The 13,147-nt window shown below is 41.9% G+C and overlaps 1 long non-coding RNA gene across 1 annotated transcript in view; it reads left to right on the top strand.

Moving 5' to 3' along the window:
- The first annotated feature begins 11,261 nt into the window (after positions 1-11,261).
- Positions 11,262-13,147, top strand: part of LOC141165624 (uncharacterized) — an 86,890-nt gene continuing 85,004 nt past the window's right edge. Inside the window, exon 1 of the long non-coding RNA XR_012251182.1 lies at positions 11,262-11,327. This is a non-coding gene — a long non-coding RNA (uncharacterized lncRNA). The remainder of the gene's footprint in view (positions 11,328-13,147) is intronic.

Raw genomic sequence — 13,147 nt, forward strand, 5'->3', positions numbered from 1 at the left:
GGTAAAAAACGTGGGAGCCGCTAGCACAGCTTAAGCAACACCACCACTTCATTGGGGAATGTTAAAATCCCATAACCTCTCCCGCGGTGGAGAGCTCAGTGCAGAGCATTGTACAAGTGTGAATGCAGCTTTGTTTTTGACTACGCTGAGATTTAGAGTTCCAACCACTGTAAAGATATATAGTAAAAGTATTCAGATCAGAATGACTGTGAAAATGACATTGGAACAGATTTTTCAAAACTGTCTGAAAGACAAGTGCGTCTGTGTTACTCAACGCAATCAATCTGACTTTGGCTTGTTATTCTGATTACCCCACTGTTCCATGATTCTGTGCCTGACCTTGACCTCCAGGCATCAGAAGTATTGTCTGCCTGCTCCATTCGCCAGCAGCTACTCCACAGGTGTAATGGCTTGTGCAAAGCCTGTTTGTAAAAGCTATTAAGAGCTGCCAGCCTTCCAAAGACTGTGCACCATTATAAGCCTAGTAGGGATTAGTCACCTGTAAGTGACACTAAGGCCGGTGTGTTGGCTGGGCGCATATGTGCTTTCTGCATGCAGAAACTTCCATTTCTATCAGCACTACTGAGTTTGTAGGTTGGAGGGCCTGAAATACAATGCTGGAGAGATGTATTACAAGAGTGGATAAAAAAGTTGCAAATTTGGGATACTTGGAAGCTAAAAGATGGAAAATGGGAGTTGGTTGCCTTAGACTACGGACCAATATAATTTTATATATTATTATCTAACATTTACTTTTAGTGCTTGTTCCCTAATACAATAGATTTATGAATTGTTTATTTAATATTGGTCTTCCAAAAATGTTATTTTTAATGCAATTGTGTTACTATAAACCTGTTTCTCAAAACCAATATGTTTAATAGGAACTCTTATACACACAGGATGTGAAACTTAACTTCTCATGAAAACATTATGAATAGATTTTATCTTAAGTAGTTGTATTTGGCATCATGTCCCTGGTAGCGATAGTCACCATAAAAGAATGAGAATGAAAAAAATCGTCTGTAAATATTTATTTGACATTCCCATGCAGTTCTCCTGCTATTTAGACATATGTTATGCAGATAGGATATTATATGCCCTTCCAAAGAAAATAATGTACATCAGCCAAAGTAAATCAGGTATATGTATCTAAGGCAAAATAGAGGACATAGAAGGTTGATGCATTCTTTTTGGTGAATTACATGTGTTTGTACAAAGGGAGAAATAGCAGCACCTGCTAGATCAGAATAATAAATGCCAGGATAGCTGTTTAGTGACTACTAGACTTCCAATTAAACACAGTTTTTATTGTGGCAACTGTCACATTATCAGGACTGTTTACCCTTGGAACTAGAGTGCGATCAAAAGAATCAATTTAACAATGAAAAATCTTGCTATCCTTCTTCCTAAATAGGATCCAAACCTTGACATAATTATTAGCTAGGCTATGATATATATCAAATTGAACATGAAACTATAGCAGGTACAACTATTATTTATTATTATTATTTATTATTATAGCGCCTTTTATTCCATGGCACTTTACATGTTTAAAAGGGGTATACATAGCAAACAACAAGAGAAAAAAAGGGGGGAAGAAACCGACCATAAAGTCCCAAACGTCAAGTGCAGTGGAAAACCATATATTTCATTGATTACAGGTGACAAAAAAATGGATAGCAGACAATGTCAATAGTAAAACATTAAAAACATCTAATAACAGGGGCGCATATCCGGGTTTTGGGGTTTTGCGTAGAAAATTCATGTTGGAACCAGCCAATTAATAAATAGAAAATCTAATCAATAAACAGCAATTTATATGTATGTATATATGTATATATATATATATATATATGTATACAGTACAGACCAAAAGTTTGGACACACCTTCTCATTTAAAGATTTTTCTGTATTTTCATCACTATAAAAATTGTTCATTCACACTGAAGGCATCAAAACTATGAATTAACACATGTGGAATTATATACTTAACAAAAAAGTGTGAAACAACTGAAAATATGTCTTATATTCTAGGTTCTTCAAAGTAGCCACCTTTTGCTTTGATGACTGCTTTGCACACTCTTGGCATTCTCTTGATGAGCTTCAAGAGGTAGTCACCGGAAATGGTCATCCAACAATCTTGAAGGAGTTCCCAGAGATGCTTAGCACTTGTTGGCCCTTTTGCCTTCACGCTGCGGTCCAGCTCACCCCAAACCATCTCGATTGGGTTCAGGTCTGGTGTCTGTGGACGCCAGGTCATCTGGCATAGCACCCCATCACTCTCCTTCTTTGTCAAATAGCCCTTACACAGCCTGGAGGTGTGTTTGGGGTCATTGTCCTGTTGAAAAATAAATGATGGTCCAACTAAACGCAAACCGGATGGAATAGCATGCCGCTGCAAGATGCTGTGTAGCCATGCTTGTTCAGTATGCCTTCAATTTTGAATAAATTCCCAACAGTGTCACCAGCAAAGCACCCCCACACCATCACACCTCCTCCTCCATGCTTCACGGTGGGAACCAGGCATGTAGAGTTCATCCGTAAACCTTTTCTGCGTCGCACAAAGACACGGTGGTTGGAACCAAAGATCTCCAATTTGGACTCATCAGACCAAAGCACACATTTCCATTGGTCTAATGTCCATTCCTTGTGTTCTTTAGCCCAAACAAGTCTCTTCTGCTTGTTGCCTGTCCTTAGCAGTGGTTTCTTAGCAGCTATTTTACCATGAAGGCCTGCTGCACAAAGTCTCCTCTTAACAGTTGTTGAAGAGATGTGTCTGCTGCTAGGACTCTGTGGCATTGACCTGGTCTCTAATCTGAGCTGCAGTTAACCTGCGATTTCTGAGGCTGGTGACTCGGATAAACTTATCCTCAGAAGCAGAGGTGACTCTTGTCTTGGTCTTCCTTTCCTGGGGCGGTCCTCATGTGAGCCAGTTTCTTTGTAGCTCTTGATGGTTTTTGCAACTGCACTTGGGGACGCTTTCAAAGTTTGCCCAATTTTTCGGACTGACTGACCTCCATTTCTTAAAGTAATGATGGCCACTCCTTTTTCTTTACTTAGCTGCTTTTTTCTTGCCATAATACAAATTCTAACAGTCTATTCAGTAGGACTATCAGCTGTGTATCCACCAGACTTCTGCACAACACAACGGATGGTCCCAACCCCATTTATAAGGCAAGAAATCCCACTTATTAAACCTGACAGGGTTCACCTGTGAAGTGAAAACCATTTCCGGTGACTACCTCTTGAAGCTCATCAAGAGAATGCCAAGAGTTTGCAAAGCAGTCATCAAAGCAAAAGGTGGCTACTTTGAAGAACCTAGAATATATGACATATTTTCAGTTGTTTCACACTTTTTTGTTAAGTATATAATTCCACATGTGTTAATTCATAGTTTTGATGCCTTCAGTGTGAATGTACAATTTTCATAGTGATGAAAATACAGAAAGATCTTTAAATGAGAAGGTGTGTCCAAACTTTTGGTCTGTACTGTACATATACACACATAAGAAACACATGGAAGATAAACGAAAGATAAAGTATATAAAGTGCTAGTGAGCATATATATATCACTCTTTCTCCCACAATGTGCAAAGTTGCAATATATACCTCTCTCTCTCCCAGAATGTGCAAAGTTGCAAAATATATATCTCACATTCCCAAAATGTGCAAAGTTGCAATAGATATAGAGAGGGGAGAGGAGGCTAAGTGACAAAGGCGCTGGCTGAAACGCGCATCAGGGTGGTCACAGCCCTGGATTGCGAACTTTGCAGATCCATTGTAAGTATCCTATAATTATGATACATGCCAACCATGTGGTCTAGTGGTTAAAGAGCAATCCCTGTGCACATTCTGCCTCAGAGTTTACCTAACTATAATGGTTTCTTGACTACTCCTTTTATTATACTTGGCCGTCACTTAGCCTCCCCTCCCCTCTCTGTATCTATTGCAACTTTGCACATTTTGAGAATGTGAGATATATATTTTGCAACTTTGCACATTATGGGAGAGAGAGAGGTAACTATTGCAACTTTGCACATTTTGGGAGAAAGAGTGATATATATACGCACTAACACTTTATATACTTTATATTTCATTTATCTTCCATGTGTTTCTTATGTGACGGTCATATGTGTGTCTTTGTATATATATATAAATTGCTGTTTATTGATTAGATTTTCTATTTATTAATTGGCTGTTCCCAATATTAATTTTTCTACACACAACCCGGATATGCACCCCTGTTTTTAGATGTTTTTAATGTTTTACTATTGACATTGTCTGCTATCCATTTTTTTGTCACCTGAAATCAATAAAATATATAGTTTTCCACTGCACTTGACGTTTGGGACTTTATGGTCGGTTTCTTCCCCCCTTTTTTTCTCTTCTCTGGTTTTTCCGACTGTCCCCTTAGTTTACGTTGGTCTGAAATCCTGTTTGGTGAATATTGTATACCATCAATATATACTATAAATATATGAAAACCTCTATACCTTTATAACCTTGAGGAAATTATTTTCACGGGTATCCTTGTATTGTTTTATTATAGCAAAAAACAAATATAATAATTTCAACAAAAATGAGTCACCGACTGGTACAAGAGGAGAGAGGACCATGCCCACGAGGGCTCACAATCTACAAGGGATGGGTGAGGATACAGTAGGTGAGGGTACAGCTGGTTGTGCAGCGGTATGGTGGAGCGAGAGTTACTGCAGGCTGTAGGCTTGTCAGAAGAGGTGGGTCTTCAGGTTCCTTTTGAAGGTTTCCACGGTAGGCGAGAGTCTGATGTATAGTGTTCCAGAGTAGGGGGGATGCATTGGAGAAATCTTTTATTCGATTGTGGGAAGAGGAGATAAGAGGGGAGTAGAGAAGGAGATCTTGTGAGGATCGGAGGCTGCCTGCAGGTAAGTACTGGGAGACTAGGTCACAGATGTATGGAGGAGACAGGTGGTGGATGGCTTTGTATGCCAAGATTAGGGTATGGAACTGGAGTCTCTGGGCAATGGGGAGCCAGTGCAGGGATTCACAGATGGAAGAGGCCGGGGAGTAGTGGGGGGACAGGTGTATTAGTCAGGCAGCAGAGTTTAGGATAGATTGGAGGGGTGCAAGAGTGTTAGAAGGGAGGCCACAGAGCAGGAGATTGCAGTAATCAAGGCGAGAGATGATGAGGGCATGCACTAGTGTTTTTGCAAATTCATGGTTGAGGAATGTGCGGATCCGGGAAATATTTCTGAGTTGGAGTCGGCATGAAGTGGAAAGGACTTGGATATGAGGTTTAAAGGAGAGATCAGAGTCAAGGGTTACCCTGAGGCAGCGAGCTTGCAGGACTATTTAATTGGGAATTTTTTGGACTAAAATATTGATGACCCATCTTTAGGATAGGCTATCAAATTTGATCTGAGGTGGTCCAGATCCTTGTATCCCCACAGATCATCAGAATGTCAACCCAGAAACATTGCCATAGACACAATTAGGACTTTACTTCTGCAGTTTCATCTATAGCGAGGCATGTTTGGGAAAAGCTCAATGCACCTAAAAAATGTCATGGGTTCAGAAATTCTTTCTGTTTGAAGTACTAAATCAATCTAAATCTTGATGTACTGTAATCGCTAACTAGTTGACTGAGTTTCGCTTTTCTTTCTCGGCCCTTTTCTAATTGAATATAAGGATAAATTTGGCACTCCAAGATAGATGCAAAAATTAAAGTTTTTATTATACAGAATTTCCTCTGCTTGCAATAAGTTAACGTTTTGTCCTATTCTGGCCTTCTTCAGAACTACAAAATAATACACAGAATCAGTATATACCATACAAGAAAATAAAAAACATGGACTGTATTCATTATGCAATATATATGAGGTTAAATGCACAGTGTAAAGAACAAATTTGGATATTTTTCCAAAAAGAAACTAATTTGCATCTATCTTGGAGTGCCGAATACATCTTTATATTTGATTTGGAGTGGTACCCTATTTGAGCACCCATTATAGGAGTGCCGTGTAGTCTTAATTTCTTTTCTAATTGAAATCAGTGAATCCTGTTAGATGACATTGCATTTGTTGAGGTTGTTTGTGTTTCTAGAAAGCTCATGAGAAATCCCAATAAACCCCAGTGAACAGAAACTTAGAGTATTGTACAACAAAGACTTCGGAATTAGTTTTAGTTCTATAGCGTATTTGCTTACTGCACAGTCATGATCAGTTTTAAAAAACTTAGTAGAAAAAATGCAAATGAGAAATACCATCTTTAGGCACTGTTCACACTGCTGTTAATGTACTGTATGTTTTATTTGTTGAGATTCAGTGCTGCTGCTTTGGCTCTAGGAGGAATGTAAATCATGATGTTAAAGTGGTTGCATAGTGTGACGCCTCGCCCTCCCTGGGAAATGGGGTTACTCGGAGCCGGGCCCTGCTGATGTTGAGGGGATGCAGTTGTGGCCTAGACCCGTTCCGTGCCCAGGGCTGTCACATAAAAATAATGGGCTTCTTTTAGGATGAGTGGTTTGCTCGACTACGCCACCTGTGGTTTCTGGTGAAGGCCACCAGCGCTGCAACAGTCCACTGAGGCTGGTGTTATGGGCAGCTAAGATGGGACGGCTCCCCACAGGCGGAGCAGGCCTCAGGGCAGTGTGAGAAGGGATGGTGGGTGCAGTGCCGCGCAGGAAATAACAGGCTGAGGCGGTATGTGAAGTCATCCAGGGTCTTTACTCACGTTAGATGAACTTTCAGCCGCAAAGCTTCTCTCTGCTACACACGGTGTACTACGGCCACCAGGAAGGGGGTTCAGCACTTCCCAGGTAGATCAGGAGCACCTGTCGAGACACCTCTGGTTTGTGTTCCTCTCCTTGGTAAGTTCTCCCACTAAGTCTTCTCCTGACTGTGTGTGGTTCGAACGTGGTGTAAGGCCGGGTCCCACTGGAAAAACGCAGTGTGAGAGATACAGGTGGCGACTCCGCTCTGTCCGTATCCCCCTGGGATCCACTAAGCCTCCGGGCTTTTCTGACTGAGACGTGAAGTAACAAAGTCAGATATCGGGGGCCGGTCACCCCTCTTGCAGCAGGAATCCCTCTGGCTAGGCCAAAATAAAGAATACAGGTGGCGACTCCGCTCCGTCCGTACCCCCCTGGGATCCATTTGCCTGTGGAGCCTATCTCCTCTGCTCCCCTCCAAGGCCTTCTTAGGTCAGGACCTTGACCGGGTAGAGACAGTGGTTAACTCTGACCCGCTCCTCGTCTCAAGGCCAGTGTACGAGGACCACGAACCTTCCGCCAGCTACAGCTTCTTGCTGGACCCTGACAGAAGACCCTCAATCAAAGACCTTGAACTAAAGATGGCCGTAGATTAAATATGAATCTATAAGTGCATCCTAAAAGTGTGTCCTCCACCCTCACCCACTACATGGTCCCCCCTATCTTTGGTTCCCCCCATCTCCTCTATCCCGGGACGGGGCAGCACCCTGGTGCATTTAGGCCCCCTACAGGACAGGAGTGATGTAGTGTTGAGTGGTAAAGTGGGATCCTGAGTGATGCTTCATCCTTACCTGGAAGAGAAGATACCACACCTCTTACTGAGGAGCAGTACCCCAGTGGCGACTGAACCCTCAGGGGCGCCACAATAGGACTTTTATATGGATGGCATATCCTTAAGTATAGTTCATTAATATCTGATCGGTTGGGGTGCACCACCCAGCAACCCCACCGATCAGCTGTTTCCGTTGCCGGCGGTAGCCGAATGTGTTCAGTTGCAGACCTACCCAGCACGGCTCCATCAACTGCATAGTGGCCTTGGCTGGGTACTGCACATCTGCCCCCTATTAATTTGAATAGTGGGTGGATTTGCAGTACCTGTCCGTGGCTATGTAAGGTTTCGTTTGGCCAAGTGTAACTTGGAAACACCAGTGAAACATGTGATATGTGGATAATATCTTCCCTCACACTAACAATACTGCTCCCTTGGGGCTGCTGGCAATGGCCTGGGATGTAGTGTAGTGGATGTGATGAACAAGGAAGCAGAAGAGGCCATTATAGTTAACAACAAAATGTTTTTTTTCTTATTTAGAGGAATTTTAAAGAACATAATAGATTTAATAATAGAGTTTTTGGCCACACCCCAATGCACGCCCATTTATCATTTCTTTCTACCCTGGCAGGAGGAGATGTCAGAAGGATGGTGGCAGTGAGGGACATTTAGCAGATGTCTAAGACTGCAGGGCGTAGACCCAAATTCGGGACTGTCCTCTGTATCCATTACAGTTGGGCCTAGAGATGAGTGGATAGATTAATGGGACTATGGTCCTACATCCATGACGCGCCCCCTGGGCCGTGGGGTACTCGGTAGCCGGGCCGGTCGATGTTGGGGGATGTCATGGTGGCAATGACCCGGTCCGTGACCCAGGGCGGTCAATTAAAGGGGAAAGTAAAAGGGGAATAAAGTTTTTAGAGATAATGTTCATGACGCCACCTGTGGTATGCGGCTATATGGGGCAGCCGCTGCGGTGTAGATCCTCTGGAGCTGATGGTGACGCAGCAGAGTTGGTTCAGCTCTCCACAAGTAGAGCTAAGCTCCAGGGCAGGATATAGTGATGCTATGAGGTAGATGTTGTTGGTGCAGTGTAGTGCAGGGCTGGTGGCACAGTAATGAGTCAAGGACACAGTGGGGTGCAGTCACCGCTGCAGCCGGGAATGACCGCCCACGTCGTCCTGTGTCCTCTGGGGTAGGGATCCAGCAATCTCTCAGGTATCTCAGGAGCACTTAAATGGGACCCCGTTTTATGTACCTTTCCCGGTCGTCTCACTGCGCTGGCTCTCACCCTCCTGCCCTGCGCCTCACAATCAATGTCCCAAGCCAGTGGCCTCGGGTCTTGTCGGGCGACTTGCAATCCCCTGGACCCTTTTCAGCGATATAATTGTGGGTTTTGGCTGCAACACCTTGAAAATGCTGCTGCCTCCGGTTTGCTAGCTGAGCCTGGTTATTCTCCACTAGTCTGGGGCCGGTCCCCTTCTGCGGCCTGATCCCTCCATGTCAGTGTGAATTCGGGTGCATGGGTGGCTTCCTGCACTCACTGTGCCCCTGGGATCTCCTCTGTCTCTGGAGCCTTTCCCTCTGCTCCCGTCCTCTCTGGCTCTCCTCCTGGGCCTCTCGCACTAGGCCCGGCTCTTCTCTCTCCTGAGCGGAGCCCTTCCTGAGCTCCCACTCCCAACTGTCTCTCCTCTGGACTGAACCTCTCAACTGACTACTTCTAGATGGTTCCCCTTCTTCTTATACTCTTCCTGTCTGTGCTCCCCTGATCTACTTCCTCCACCCACCTCTTCTACCTTGTTCCACCATCCAGCTAGGGACCAGGGACTGTGCTCTCCCTTAGGAGCAATCTCGCCCTTCCCTACTGAAGTGGAGTGTATTGGATATGGGTGTGTGGGTCCTGGGTAGTACTCCGTCCTTACCTGAGAGTGGGGTACCACACCTCTGGGTGAGCTGCAGTACCTCCATGGCAACTGGACCCACAGGGGCGCCACATCCAGGTCAGTGGTACCTGGGAGGCCGCGAATCTCTTACCTTCCGGCGTCCCCCGCATGGTTTTGATTGGCCAGAGCTGGTGCAACACCATCTGTGCATCCTATTCATTTCTAGTTGGGACCTGTGGATTTATTTTTTGTTCCTTCATTCACAGTCGGTGCAGCCAAAAATGTATCCTCTTTATGTAGCTTCACTGTACGACATCTGGCTTTTTGGTGTCTGTAAATCCGATACTGTGTTTTTTGTTTTCTGCAGGTGTCCACACCAAACTACACAATAACAATCTTCTCTGATCATTGTTGCATTTTTAGGCCTTTTCCCCCTTATTTGATGCGTTTTTGGTGCAGATGTGAAGCAGCGTTTTTAAGTATTTTTTATAATACTGAAAAGTTTTGATTCTTCACTTAAAATAATGACTGCAGTCTTTTATCTGCTTTTTTTTTAAGGCAGCACATAGAAGACGAGAGAAAAAAAAACAACAACAAATCCGCACAGTTCAGCAGTGTGTTTAGATGCACAGGGGGCGCAGTTTTCATGAAATCACATCCACTTTGCTTGGACAGTTAAACACAGCAGAATTTCTGTTAAAAAAAAGCAGCAAAAAAATGCAGCATGTACAGCATGTGAAACGCAGCATGTGAACACGGTCTTAATGTCTAAGCAAAGTGGATGTGCTTTTGTGAAATCTCCACCCTCGATTCGTGTAAAGACTCTGCTGATCTCTACAGTTTTGGTACATTTTTTTCTCTATAGGATTCTTCTGAAAAAAAACGCATGAAGAAAAAAAACGTAGTTGCATTTTTAAGTGCAGAATCAAAGCTGTAGTATTAAAAAAGCATTAAAAATGTGGATTCACATCTGTGCCAAGAATGAATCAAATATGGCAGAAAACACATAAAAGAAATGCAGCAAACATGCAACAATCAGAGAAGTATTGCGTTGTGCGGTGAAGACATCTGCAGAAAAAAAAGCAGTAGAAAAGATGCAGCATTAACACTACATGTGAACTCGGCCTCAGTGTTACATTTTTACTACATTTTTATGGGTGCAGTAGAGAAAAATATCAATCACGCCATTTTTTTACACCATTTATCAACTAAATAATTTAATCACTGTGTTGTGTGGGTCGTTGCAATTACAGGGGCACTAAATATGTTGTTTGCTGACTTATGATGTTCATTATTTAAAAAAAATGCATTAAAAATGACAATATTGTAAGTTTTTTCATTATTTTTTAGTAATTTTATAGGATAAAAAAATCTTTTATTCTCCCTCTAGTATACACAAACATAGATATACACTGCTGTGTACAATGTATCAGTACGATCTGCCTGCAATATAGATCAAGTACACAAAATTCTCCCCATTACATCACCAGAACTTGGGGACTCAATTGCTTTAGCTCCTGCCTGTAATGTTGAGGGTTGTTGGTTCAATTACAGGGGAGAATCACAAAAAAATACTTTTTTTGCACTTGATTTTTATTATTTTTAGCAGTTTTATTTTTCTTCACCTCAGAGCACAGAGAACATAAAAATACTTTCAAATATACAATATATCTTTATGTACATACATAATTTGCCTCTGGGTTCACTGCCTACGATACAGATCAAGATTGTCAAATTTTCCTATGTTCTTTATTATGAGCTGTGGCTCATAGATAATGCTGCTGCCTATTAACATTGAGATGTGAGTTCAAGTCCTGACCTGATCACAGGAGATGAATCAGAGAAAATTATAGTTTAGTTTATGCAGAGATAAGCAGCCCCGCCCCGAGGAAGAGGAGTTAAGGAGCGATGAAGAATTCAGAGATAGGTGAGCATTTAGAAGCTGGTACAAAACTCTGACGTGGCGGGACTGAGCCCTCAAAGCAGGACAGGCTTGCTGAATCGGTTGGGAGCTATGCTCACTGTGCTGTAACTATAGACACTCTGATGTACTAGGCCTCAATAGCCACTTATATAACTGAAGTTGCTCACTAATTGCTGATTCTCTCCTTACCAAAACTCCAGCAGCTAGCAATGGTTTCCACAGTACACTTAAAACCAATGCAACAGTTGAGAAATTTATCAACATAACACAGTACAATTATCATGTGATCTTCAGACAGTGAAGTTCATTCTTCCACTCTCTTACAGCTACTATGCAGTTGATGGAGATGTGCTGTGAAGTTTCGCAACTGAGCACTTCCGGCCATCACTGAGAAAAGCTGATCCATGGGGGTTTCGGGTGTCCCACCTCTACCAACAAAATATTGATGAAGAATTGTAAGGATAGGCCATCAATATAAAAGTCCTGGGCAATCCCTTTAATGTGAACAGGTATCACTGAAATCAATAATTGATATACCGTAATAAGGCTTTTATCTGGCCTCGTGATGCAAGGCTCTTTGTTAGAATCCTCTATTATAGTAGGACTATTAGTATCATTGTACCAAGGTACAACATTATGAAAAGGAACTGAGTGTGAATGTTACATAGAGGCTTAAGCGATTATAAATTACAAGTGTCATGCTTATATGTAGATGATAGATCTTGACAAATACTCTGAAACCAAAGTGTTAAAGGTAAACTTTTGTAATCCTCTCTTAAAGATCTCTTTGCACAAACTCTTATAATACAGTTCACTGAAACTTCTATCCTGTATCAGTGCACAAAAATGTAGTTAAGAAACAATAGTTAATCTTCTGTTGAATGATGTTCTTGCTGTGACATGGAATAAAGCTGTCCGATTTCATATATTAAGAAAGACCAGGAAATACCTTTACCAATCCTCAAAACTATATCTGTTTCCATTGAGATACATTACATCTCTCCTTGAACTGTGAAATTTCATGCTTGACTTGTGTCTTTCACAATGTTTCAGGTACTGTAGGGCATATCTTGAGATCCTCAGTCACTTGAATCCTGCATCTTTTGGTTGATCGTAGTCTTTCATTTCTTTTTATACTAATCATTATAAATTTTAAGACTTTTTTTCTCTGAATGTTGTTTTTATACATATGTTAACCTAGAGCTTAGTTCTGATTTAATTAGAATAAAATAGAAAAAAAGTAATATTGTGTTTTTCTAACATCATAAAGGACCTATTGGTAAACAAACTCATGCTTCATCTATATTTGCCCAACAACTGTTCAATGTCAACATTGTATAAATGCAAAAATTATAAAAGTAATAAAGTAGGATGTTAACATTAAGATCTATTTGCATAGTTTAAAAAAGGATTTGGGTAGTCCCACTGTAGACATTCCTTACAATATGGCCTTTGGTACTTAATGATGGATAATTAATTATTTTCTCCTTAATAGTGCATTTTAAGGAGCTGAGATACACACAAAGGGAGACCTATTTAGAAAAAGTTTTAATTTCTTAATATAGCTTGATTTGTCACATAGCCATACCTTTGATCCTAAAGCAGCCACCAATAGGTGGAGGCAGGAACTTACTGCATACTGATACATTGAACACAATAATAGTGATGAGTGGACATATTTGAGTGAAATTGAATTCTTTTTGAATGTTTTAACCCCTTAAATACCGGGGACGTATTAGTACGCATATTTGCGTACTGCCCGTTCAGTGAGGGCTGCTGCGCTGAGCCCTCACTGAACGGAGCACGTCAGCTGATTCTTACAG

This window comes from Phyllobates terribilis, unplaced genomic scaffold (genome assembly GCF_046119375.1).
Source record: "Phyllobates terribilis strain yellow unplaced genomic scaffold, ASM4611937v1 Scaffold_11__3_contigs__length_659146591, whole genome shotgun sequence".
In the NCBI taxonomy this organism is placed as follows: domain Eukaryota; kingdom Metazoa; phylum Chordata; class Amphibia; order Anura; family Dendrobatidae; genus Phyllobates; species Phyllobates terribilis.